This window comes from Adiantum capillus-veneris, chromosome 10 (genome assembly GCF_014529385.1).
Source record: "Adiantum capillus-veneris isolate H3 chromosome 10, ASM1452938v2, whole genome shotgun sequence".
NCBI lineage: Eukaryota > Viridiplantae > Streptophyta > Polypodiopsida > Polypodiales > Pteridaceae > Adiantum > Adiantum capillus-veneris.
In genome coordinates this window covers 91,953,889-91,966,470 of record NC_140940.1, presented here as the reverse complement: position 1 = coordinate 91,966,470, position 12,582 = coordinate 91,953,889, and positions in this window count along the sequence as shown.

Below are 12,582 nucleotides of genomic sequence, written 5' to 3'. Positions count from 1 at the left end.
AACTCCTGTAGGGGCTTCACCATTGGGTATGCGAGACAAATGATCAGCCATGACGTGCCTTTTACCGGGTCTCACTACAATCGTGAAATCAAACTCCAGAAGAATTAACAACCATCGTGTGATTCTTCCTGTGGAGCATGGCTTGTTTACCAGATACAGCAACGCTTGATGATCCACATAAAATACAAACTTGTTTGCCAGAAGGTAGTAGCGAAATTTCTTTACTGCATAAACCATTGCTAAACCTTCTCGCTCTGTAGTGGTGTAGTTCCTTTCAGCATCGTTCAATTGACGGCTTGCAAAGCTAATGGGATAGTCCAATTTATGTTCTCCTGGTTGAGTGAGAACACACCCAATAGCAAAGTTTGATGCATCAATATGCACATGGAAAATGACATCCCAGTTAGGTGTCCTCAAAATCGGAGCACTTGCTAGTGTTTTCTTCAATTGTTCATAGGCCTGGTCACACTCTTCAGTCCATTTAAATTAAATGAGAAGCTTGTACAAAGGACGTGCTATCTCAGCGAAAAATAAAATAAACCGTCGATAATAACCCACGTGTCCCATGAACCTTTGAACTCCCTTGTAATTGGTTGGTGGTGGTAACTCTATAATCACTTTAATTTTGCTCTCATCGGTTGAGATACCATTCTTAGATACTATATGCCCTAAAATAACTCCATGCTTGACCCAAAATTGGCATTTGAACGGGTTCAATGAGATACGATATAACCTACACTTTTCAAACACCTTCCGCAAACATGATAAATGTTCTTTCCAAGAAGAGTAAACACAAAGGTCGTCTAAGAAAGCTTCACAAAACTCTCTCAAATATTCTTTAAAATCAGTGTTTATTAATCGTTGGAATGTAGCAGGGGCATTTGTTAAGCCAAAAGCCATCACACGAAATGCAAACACGCCAAATTCTGTGATGAAGGCAGTTTTAGCTTAGTCCTCTAGCGCTATCGTGATTTGGTTGTAGCCTGAGTACCCATCTAGAAAGCTATAAGCTTCCTTGCCTGCAACTCTTTCGAGTACATGTTCGGAATATGGTAGGGGGTAATGGTCTCTTCTAGTAGCTGCATTAACTTTTTTGAGGTCCACGCACACCCTGAGTTTCCCATTCTTTTTTGGCACGATAACTATTGGAGACACCCATTCAGAGTGTTCAATAGGATATATGAACCCACATTTGATAAGCTTTTCTAGTTCTTCTTGAATGATCTTTGCGTACTTAGGATTCATCGGGTAGGGTCTTTGTTGTACGGGCTTCGCAGTGCTAATCATAGGGATTGTATGTTGGACCACAGAAGGTGGAACACCTTTCATATCATGGTATGTCCAAGCGAATATGTCCTTGAATTCCTTGAGAATCTCTTTGAGGACCGCCTCTTCAACTTCTGTGAGGTCTTGGGCAATAAAAACAGGTTTTGATTCTTCATCGGGGTCGGCTAATTCTATTTCTTTAACTATTGCCGGACCATCATAGATTCCATTATTCCCATCGATAGGTATTCTTTGGGCTTTTGTGTACACAACCTTTGATTCCCCTGTGGTGTAAGATTTGAAATGTTTTGGTGCAGGATGCAAGTCTGTGGATTATGGTTGTGCTTTGGTTTGTGCTTCCATTTCTGCTTTCTTGTGTTGTCGAGCTAACTCTTGGTTTTGACACCTCCTTGCAGTGCGGCTCAACTTTGGCTTGTCTATGATCTCTAATTGGGCTATGTCATGGGGTCGTGGTCTACACCACATAACATTTTGGAGATATTCACCCCAATTGTCTACCAATTTTCAATGAGCATCACATGCTCCTATATAACTGAGCCATTCTGCTGAGGATATCTTCTTTTTTATCCTAGCACGTACATTGGCTCGATATCGACGCCTCTTAAGGTTTTTCTTTTTCTTATTTGAGACCTGCTTTTGATTTGCATTTAGATCTGGCTCACTAAAGGAGTCCTCGTTGGTGTCCTCTTCACTCTCGGAGGAGCTATCATGGGTTGATGTGCTCGGTCCTTCCGAATGTTTTGACTCTGAACTTGCTCCACTCTCTAATTCATGAGATTCAGAATCCGTTTCACTCTGGAAGTCAGTGTCTGAGTCGTGTTGGTTAAAGTCTTCTATTGAGCTATCGGTGTCACCGTCAGATTGGTCCACAATTGCCTTGACCTTAGAAGATGCATGTATGGCACTTATCATGTTCAGAGGTGCAATTTGTGGTACCTCTTACCCCTGTGGTGTGACCCAAGTGGTTCCTCTATTTCCCCAGGTATCTATGGTTGCAGCTAGGTGTACCCAGTCTACATTGTCTGATTCCGTCATACCCGGTAACACATCCATGTAAGGAGAATCTTGGCCAATGTCTGTATCCTTCTTACAAGTGTAACAATATTGTAGTGGGGCCGAGTGAACTATGGTGTTAGAGCGATGATCAATAATGGTTTTACTCCCTAAGGGGTGTACCTTACCAGTCACCAAATCCACTCTAAGGACAGAGTCTTGGAATTGCAAATAGACATGATTTTTAGACCAATCGTGAACCATTTGTGCTTCCCTCATGAATGGTCGTCCTAAAATCATTTCATATGACATAAGGTGTTTAGAGAAATCCATTACAATGAACGTATGTCGTACCTTGTGTCCTAGAACTTTGATCTTAAGATCCTTGAGCATCCCCATAGGTTTGGCTATGGTACCATTTGCCATCTTTACCACAATGTTAGTAACACTGAGGCGGGGTTTTCCCATGGATTCCCAACAATCTTTTGTAACGATGCTAACTCCCGCACCACCATCAAGAATTCCCTTTATAGTTAATCCCTTGGTAGTGATGGGTAGGGTCGCATTAGACTTGTCACTTTCAAAATACTGCCCTAATTCGTTAATGGGTACCTCGATCACAGACTCGTGTCCATCTAAGTCAAGTGATTGCACATGATTTTCCTCATCAATCATAATCGAGTTAGGCCTATTTTGTTGCGCAAACTGCGGTAATCCCGTTCGTAGCTCTCCGTTAAGGAATGCTCGAAGTGCAAGGAATAACTCAGGATCTCCATACAGCTTTGCTATGATCGTGGTTCGGACCTCAGAAGACATGAAGTCCACCAGTTTGGCAACATTCATTGGCATTTTGCAGGGTGTAGGTCCTTGACTAGGAACTGGTGAGGATGGAATCTCATATTCCTCAATGGGATCAGGTATTCCTTCGTTAAACATCCTTTCCAACAAGAAGGGTGTATGCTCACTTTCTGATGTCCCGTCCTCACTCCCTTCTTGGATGATACTAGATATGGCTAACGGTCTATGGTTCATGTGGGGTGGATGAACTTGCGTGGGAAACACTGTGTCATGAATTTTGACATGCATGGGTTCTGGCTCTAGTTTCCTTTGAGTCTCCTCCACAAACCTCTTAGATGTTTCACCTGCTCAATCTCGTCTACTGGGTTTGGGTACGTCCCAATCTTCTTTTTACGATTCTTCCCTTTTTGCCCCTGCGGTTTATCTTGGGGGTCTTGGATTGGATTTGGAAACACTTGTGGTGTTTTCAGAGGCTCTTTATGGTTTTCTCTTATTCGGTTTTCATTTGGTTCCATGTTACGGTTTTCTTTGTCGGTCTTTCCCTTTGTGGTATTGGTTCTAGTCTCCATTGTCTCGACTGAATCTGAATCATCCTCGAGGTCATTCATATACACGGGGTCATCTCCTGTTCCTATGTTTGTTTTGGAACTTGGCTTTGAATTTCCCGTATTCTGCGACCTCTTCCTTCGTGTCTTCTTTTTCTTTGCTTGGATAACTGACGCGGTATCTCTCTCTTCGAGGATATGGCCTGACCCTTGAAGCATGGACCGTGTAATCGCATAAGCGGGTGCGACAGGTGGTATTGGCGATGTCACACTAGCAATTTCGACCAAATTTAGGGGTGTGATTTTAGGTGCATTTGGGTTATAGGGGCATTGAGCAATCAAGTGATCTATGCCACAACGATTACATGTGAGTATTGGCATTGCAGTCGTGATCCCTTGATTCATTTGCATCTGTGCAGCATTAGAGCAGCAGCTTGATAAACCGGCTTGACTTGCCCCCAACAATCTTCCATGTAGTATATAGGACACTCTTCCAATGTATCAAGTCCGTAGGCAATACTAGTGTCTATTTCCTCCTCACAGCCATCTGCATAAGCATTTGATGGCTCGCAACCCACTTGGTTCATAGGGGCGACTCTTGGATGCGGGGGCTGCGGTCCTAGCACAGGAGGTGGTAGCAGTGTAGCTTGTACAACATTTTGAGATCTAGGGACCATGTGTTGCGGTAGTTGCTAAACAGGTGGAGCAGGCATCAATACAGGAGCTCGAGGTGCATCCGTCCAGGCTACAGGTGGTCTATTTGCCATCATACGTTTGATCATTAAACAATCCTTAGCTTGGTGACCATACCTACCACATGCGTTGCAAGTTCCATTAAATTTTACTCTAAACGTAGGGCACTCACTAGTGCTATGTGGACCTAAGCAAATGGAACACCATTGTTGCTCCCTTCTTGGATACATGTGACTATTTTGAGGGGGTCGATTATCCTTAAGAGACTCTTGGATTGCCTTGGTGAGGTCTGTCAAGAATGTCTCAAATACCTTTGGCTCATTGGCAATGGGCTTTGCAGTCATGGGTTCATACTCAATGGCTTGTGAGCTAGTGGATCTCGTGTCAGTAGACACCCTCATGCCTGCTATCATCAAGTTGTCCTCTAATTGGATTGCATTGGCAGTGACATCTTCCCAGGTTGTGATACCTCTAATCACTAGTCCATTATAGATTCCTTCATTCCTCAACCCTCGAATGAATCAATCAAGCAGTTGGTTATTGTTGAAGCGCTCATTTACAGGGCAGCGAGATTTTAAGTGCTTTAGACGACTAATGAAGTCCCTTACTGACTCTCCTTCCTTACGTTCGGCCTTCTGTAGCTGAGATGCTACACCCCAAAGCACACCTTCTCGTATGTACTCCTTTAGAAACAACCTTCGAAGGGTAGGGTAGATTGTTTTCTCGTCCACCCTTAGGGTTCTATACCAATCTCCAGCCTTCCCACTTAATGTCAAGCTTAAGGCATTGCACTTATGTAGTTCGTTGCGTTCCCCTAAGGAATCACATACTTGTTCAAACACTTCAATGTGTTTTCTAGCATCTTCGTCCCCATTGAATTTTTGTGTGAGTTTGGCAATTTGTACTGCCTTACTTCTAGGCTCTCTATCAGATGCATGACGCATATTTTCCGCGACAGATCGACCTATGGTTTGAGCAAACGTTGCCAAGTCACCTATGTGAGGAGGCAGTGCCGGTGGAGGTACTCTTGGAATCATATGTGGGAGAGGGACGGGTACCGGTCTTGGCATATGTGTGGATGATGCAGGATATGGAACATAACCGGGCACAGGTCCACTCGGATAAGGGCTAGGGAGCGGCACTCGAGGAGCATAAACAAGTGGTACAATTGGAGGTGTGGGGGCCATGTGTGCATAAGGGGCTAGAGGCACATACGGTCGAGGCCCCATATTAGGTACTACGACACTAGGTAGTGGCACTGCGCTAACCGTAGATGTCATCGGTACATTCTCTGTCAGGCTTATCCCTAGAGTGAGCACTGTGTTTTCCTTAATAGAGGGTTGAGCCAAGTTAGGGAAGCTAAAGTTGTCGCTCGGAGGCTCAGATTGCATAGAGACCCCAGGTGAAATGACGTAAGATGGGTCCATGGGACTCATTAGAGGAGTCTCCATTTGTGATAGAGTAGGCTGTTGAGCCTTGCTCATATCCAGAAATCTCATGGGGCCAGTTGAGAGTATATTTACCCCTCGGTTTTGCCTTTCCGATTGAATAATGCCATGGATAACATTATAGATCATTTTCTGTTGATCTTCGATGCTCGTGGCACTAGAGGTGGGTTGTACAATCTCTATCCATCCTACATGGTAGGCGTGGCCAGAGTGTAGATCCGTCAACACCTCAGTGTGGAGGTCGTATGTCCAATGATCGTTAATGAACAATCCTTCTAGAGTCGACGTGTTAACGGTTTCTTGTGAGGTAGAAGCAATGTTGCTCCCCGTGCTTTTACTTGTCACCAACGGTACTCTAGAGGGAACTTCTGAAGGAGGCAGCTCAACAGGGCCTTCTTGGTAAGAAGTTGGCAGGATATCCACATGGACACTCTTTGGGGGTGTGGGGTCCACGTGCGATGTGAAAGGAGAGTCCACTTCCCCACCCCCTTCGTGTGCTTCATTTGCATTAGGTTCCGAGCGAGTAGCTCTACCTAATGTTTCCATGAAACGGCTAAACATACTAGTACTAGGGTGTGGAGCTTCGGGAGGTGCATGGCTTTCTCTCTCAGTGTTTTGGGTAGGGTATGCTTCCATGATTTCTGAGTCGGAGGAGGAATCACTAGCGGCTATTTTAGGGTCTTGGGTGGTGCTACCTTGTGTCCCCGCTGAGGGTCTAGAGCCTATCGTGGATGGGTAATGGGTGTCTGTATGAACAGAGGCACCTTCAATATGCTCGTGTTCTAGCACCCACCCAGAGCGTAAGTGCATGTGCTTTTGATACCCTAAGGTGTCAAAAAGCTGCTCTAGGAGGCCTTGTGACTAGTTTTTTGCGTGTTTTTTGTTTGTTTTTTTGCTAGATTTTTTAGAGCGTGTCGTGGAATGGGCCGTGTGATAGCTCAAAACGAGCATATTGCTAGGAGGGACGCGCTGTGCTTTACAGCCCACCGTTTGGTTCTATTTTGCTCCAAAAAAGCCCGAAACAGTCTTTTCCTAGCTGGGAAACTAGGCTCCAAATAGCAAGTCTAAGGGTGCAAGTGGGAAGAGAAGGGAGGAGAGTGGAGGACTTGTCCCACATGCTCTCATTCCCTCTTGAGGGGGTAGGGTATATATATAAGAGTGAGTCTAGTATATATCATAAGATTGAGGCCTGGGCTTGGGCTTGGGGAAATGATCCCGATCCCGATCTAACTTTTATACAAACCAACCCGTCCATTTTTATAACTCACGTTTTTTATTTTCGAAAATCTAACCTCCCCCTCACTCACGTTTTTATTTTTCGATTATTTTTTTTTAATTTTAAAAAAAAAATTTAATTTGGATATTATTTGGTACGCGTTTTGGTGCGCGTTGACCTCACCTAACTATTTACTGTCCCACCTACCTACTTACCTGCTAATCAGTGGTTCACCTAATTACTAACCTGCTTAATTAAGTAGCTGTGCGCCTAACTGTGCACAAACCAGAAAATGCAGAAAATTGAAACTTGACAGAACTGTGCAGTGCAAACCAGAAAATGCAAAAAACGCAGAAACGCAAGAAATGCTAACTGTGTAAGCTGAAATCGGAGCTTAATAGAACTAACAAAACAGAGCTTAATAGAACACAGAAAACTTGAATGCAATCAACAACATTGTGTCTTTCTCTACTATTTTTGCATAACAACAATGATCAAACTTAAGCCGCGCCCTTCCTACATAAAAAATAGCTTCAATACAATTTACAGGTCGCCATTGGAGCTTCACGCGCAACAGCTCCCCGGCAGCGGTGCCTAAAATGTCACGGCTAGGGACTTGCTACGCGCCGTGTGCGATCCACAAAGGCTCCTAGCACACAGTCATACAACAGACAAGCTCACAAGGAAGAACGGTGTGTCACTCACCTTCCTGCGTAGTTGCGAATGAAGGATTCCCGCGCCGCAAAGAAGAGGGAAACGCCGCTACGCCGCGCTCAACCGCCTCGCCGCCGTCGTGCCGCCGCAACGCTCGATCGCACACACACTCTCACACTCTCTCTCTCTCTCTCACACACGCACACACACAAGGAGATGGTGAAGGAGAAGGTGGAGATGGAGCAAGAGCAGCTTCTATTGCACAATGAGAGAATGACTCAATTTTAGGTTTAATTGGCTTTTATGTGAGCTCACCCCATTCACACTTGGGCGCCCATGCTTAGCCAACTAACCCTAGCATGTTCGTGTTAGAGTGCGCCTCTCATCGGCGATCACTCTACCTTTCCCTATTGGACCGACAAGCCCGGTGCCTGACTCTACTTAAATAAATAATACGGTTACGGTGTCCGTCGTAGGCGATAGGGTGTCCGTGAGCCACGAGGGTTAACAGACTTTCAAGGAAAGAATTCCGCAATCTACCACGCGGTAGCAGACAAACTCAACTTTTTAAGTTGATTCCAATCAGTATGTACACGGTTAACTATGTTGGTTATCGTTAACTGCTACTTGAGCAGTTTCTACAAAGGGTCTTACCAAGGGGTTTGACTACGTAGATTTTAACCAAAGGGGTTGGATTGCGAAGGCAACACCCACGGTTCCCAGTGCAATACTGTTTGTTTGTTCAAGTAGGAGATATGCTCCTCTCCGTTTGCGTACGAGTAAGTGAACATTACGTTCAAATCTCCAGGTACGCATCTACTGATTTGGTGTTATTCCATTTTTTGTATGCTTTGCTTGTTTTTTTTCAAGACGTATAAGTACGCTTGAATGTTGCAGAGCCATGCCAAGGGCATGTCGGCACAAAGTATTTTGGGCCAAGTGTCCAATCTACCTTTCTGCCTTATGATGTTACGAACCTACTTGTAGGGTTCGATTTGGCACATGTTGTCACATGGGATACAACATGGTCTAGGAACTCAAGGAGTTTGGTTTAGCCAGTGTGGATCATGATAATGAGGGTCCCTCTCACTCGCGTCGCAGAGTGTTCGTAGTTACCTCCACACACAAGTACAGCTCGTACTTGATGGATGTAACCTATCATTTGTTATCCATTCCCTACTTAAAACCTTTTTAACCTACCATCCATGTAGTGTTAAATATCATTAAACAAGCAAAAGGTAGGACAAGCAAAAAATAAGTCAAAGCACTCACAAAAAAGGTTTTTTGGTAAGATCCAATCGAGAAGGATATTGTGAAATAGACAATGTATGTAGATAGCACCATAATTCGACTCATCTTTGCTGAGGACCCTTCTTCCACATGGGTTGGTAGAGACCTGCAATATATTCATGGGTTAGATTTCAGGGAAGTTTCTAATTGCAGGGAATCTGCCTCTCCCTCTTGTAAAACTACGAGATTTTCCTCGATTAGATGAGGAGCTAGGTGTAAAAAAAGAGGTGAAGGAGTTGGGAGTAGCCAAAGAGTTAGCTCTTTTTAGAGCAGGAGAATCATCATCTTCAATACAAGGTTTAAACAGATTAGTGATGAACTTGACCCCTTTAAAGTTAGCATAAGTGGTGAGGTATAGACCGGGATCATTTGCTTTAAGCTCTTTCAGAATATCATGCATAAGACCACGGAAGATATTAAAGGCAATTTGTGCAATCACAATCTGCTTAGCATGTCCACCAAGCCAAGAGCAGATAAAAGATAGATGAAAGTCGACTGGTTTCTCTGGGAATAGCAGATCCAAATGGTTGAGGATAAACCATATTGCATGATCAAACCACATGATGCTTGATTCACAGGTAGCTTTGGGGTCAAGAAACCTGCAAGCACATTTCACATAGGGGCGGAAGATATTCCAGATAGACTCTGTGTAGAAATCAGGGTTGCTTTTTGCAAATTCCATACTACCGAAGGTTAAATGGTGCTTTAATCAGTTCTCCCTTGTCAAGGAACTGCCCACCTTTGAGAATCTTGAGTTTATAGTCTTCCACTATTGAGGCGGGGAGATTGGCCAAGTACACCCAGGTTTCACTAAGAATAAGGGTCTAGGAAGGCTTTGTTCATCAGAACCCACAGTTGATGGTCAACTCCGAGAGATTCAATTTCTATTTGTCTTATTGGTAAGACATGGAACACTTTAGAGATTTTTGGTACCATCTCCAGCTGGTTAACATCATTGAGGGAGCAAAGATTATTTTGGAATTCTTTTACTGCTTCTAGTGTTGCACTATCTCTACATAATATTCCACCAGTTGGAGGGATGGAGGGGGTATTTGGGGTGCAGACAAACGAGGGGTTAAGCCCACAGAGTTTTTTAAGGAAGTTTGACAGCTCAGCTCCAGAAGAAGAGAACTGGGCAAGCTCTTGCTGATATTGTGAAGCAAGGACAGGAAGTTGGGCAATATATTGGGTCAACAAGTTAACACCTTCTAGGGAGTCTTTGTCCAATGTAGCCAGAATTTTTACCCAATCATTAAATGACAACATATGCAAGATAGACAGTTTTTTATCCGAGACAAGAGCTGAATCATAAATAAGTTGTGAAGCATCCAAACTGCTTATACATCTAAGGACAAGAGAGGAGGACACAGAGAGGGACTCTGAGATAAGTTCCAATCCTTGAGATAAGGCAAGAGTCTGCAAAAATAGTGAGGTCAGGTTTACTTTTTCTTGCCATAGTATGTACTACATAATTTGGCTTTCCTAGCAAGGAAAGGTCTAGTTCTAGAAGCCAAGGCATTCTTTGGTGTTTGGTTTTTAATGTAAAGCTTAATCTGATCAAGAATCTTTGCATGATTCTTGGGGTTGTGATTAGTGCTCATGCGAGCTGTCAATCTATAACGTGAGCAATCCTGAAAAGAAGTGACATAAAGATTAGCAAAGTGTCTAAAATGTAAAGTATACTTGGTCCTGCAAACCTTCAACCGGCAAAGTCAGAGACTATGGTAGCCGTGAGCAGGGAACCTAAAAAAGAGTCGTAAAAGGGGCCACCTAACACCATTCTACCAATGAAGGATTTATCAACTGTGGGTCCAATTTAGAGCTCCATTCCTATGATAATTTCCTAGGGCAGCATCCCGGTTTCCCCCGAAAAGAAGAAACCTTGTGTATAGGATGTGTGTGTAGCTATTTAAATCTTAACTAATAAGACATAATTGAATTTTTACATTCACAAGACAGCTGGCCAAGGAATAATGAACTGATATGTACAAAAATAACTCAGTATTAGAATTATTTAGGTACAATGATTGTAGGGAAGAGATCCTCTTTCAGTAAGACTAGAAGTAAAAGAAATTCCCCGTTCCTCAGTGAGTAATTCATTACAGAAAGGTTGCTTGCCAAAGAAAAGAAAGCCTTCCAAGATAAGGTAGTTTCCTTACCTGCATCCATCCAAACAAGACAACAATTCTGTTAGCCTTGGATGTGTTTTACAGGTGTCAATGGACTATATCAGTTGTTATCCATGTCCATCTTATAGGTTTTAATTACTTTAGACAAGCTAGTTTATTCATTAGTTTTGGTATGTTAGCAGTCTTTCATATTACTTTATAGACTATGGTGAAGTCCATCAAAAGTAAAACTAAGAGCCACAGCTCAGTAGCTATGCATAAAGAAGCAACCATATACTTACCTTCAAAATCAGTAGAACCCATGGTACCAAAGGTACTTTTTTAGATAAAGATATGCGAAATCCGACATCTTTTTTGTTAACCAAAGGTCATAGATGATGGTGGTTATTACCTCGTTTTTTTTTACAACCAATAAGACAACAATGTAACTAGTTAAGAGAGTAGCAAGACTCCCCCCCTTTTGCGTGGAACCTCATCATTTTTTTTCCAATAGCTTGGAAGCTATACCCAAGCCAAAACAACCTCGGCCATATACTTACCTTCATATCCATAAGTCACTAGCGATTTTTAAGAACAGTAGTGTCCGGCCATACCAACTATAGCTTTTTTCCAAAGCCAAAAGAATGAGTTGTTGTATACTTACCTTCACAAAATGCCAGGTTATCATGGACTGTAGTGTCCGGCCTAATATAAGCTCCCGATTGTGATAAGCCCCAGTGGCAACCAGTTAGTCACAGAAAAGAACTCACCGTTTTTGAAACCTGCCAGTCAATTAGATACCTCTATCTCCTTAGAGAAGAAAAAGCCAGTTACAACAGCGACAAGAACCAGCTGTTTATTTTTGCCAGAGTCAGAGCCAAGTGGCCCATCGGCCATAACCCCATGTTGCCGCCATTTATACAGTCGGGACACAGTAACAGCCCGCGTTTATCAATACATATCCAACTGTAGCATGAATGACCATCAAGCCAACCATCATACTCACAACCATATACCCACATACACATACTGCCACACATGCACAAAAAGTTTTATGTGGAGGTGAAGTCCTGCAGCCGTCAATTCTCTGAGCCCTTTTCATCGTACTGAGGCCACCCCCATTTTTTATGCAGATAATCATGAATATTTTTTATGCACAAGAGACCCACTGCCAGTCATAATGTCCAAGCTTTGGCAAAAATAGCCAGTCAAGCTCATAACTATATGAACCTGCAACAATTTTCAAGAATCGGCATAGCCTACAGTAAGCCACATAGGTGACCCAACCAGTCCGAGGTCAGGAGAAGTTTTTATACAAGGCAGGGATGCATCATTCCTAAGTTTACCATATCAAGCCCTTTGAAAAGATATCAACACAAAATACCATTTACACACATTTTGCAAGAATACCATAGCCAAAAAAAATTGCACAGTATGCGTGCTTGTAACAAGCAAAAGGTAGGACTAACTTCCCTCTAAAACCTTTAGTATGTGCATAAATAGTGCAGTTAAACAGTAAACTCAGCAGGGGTAGGATTATACACCTGAGT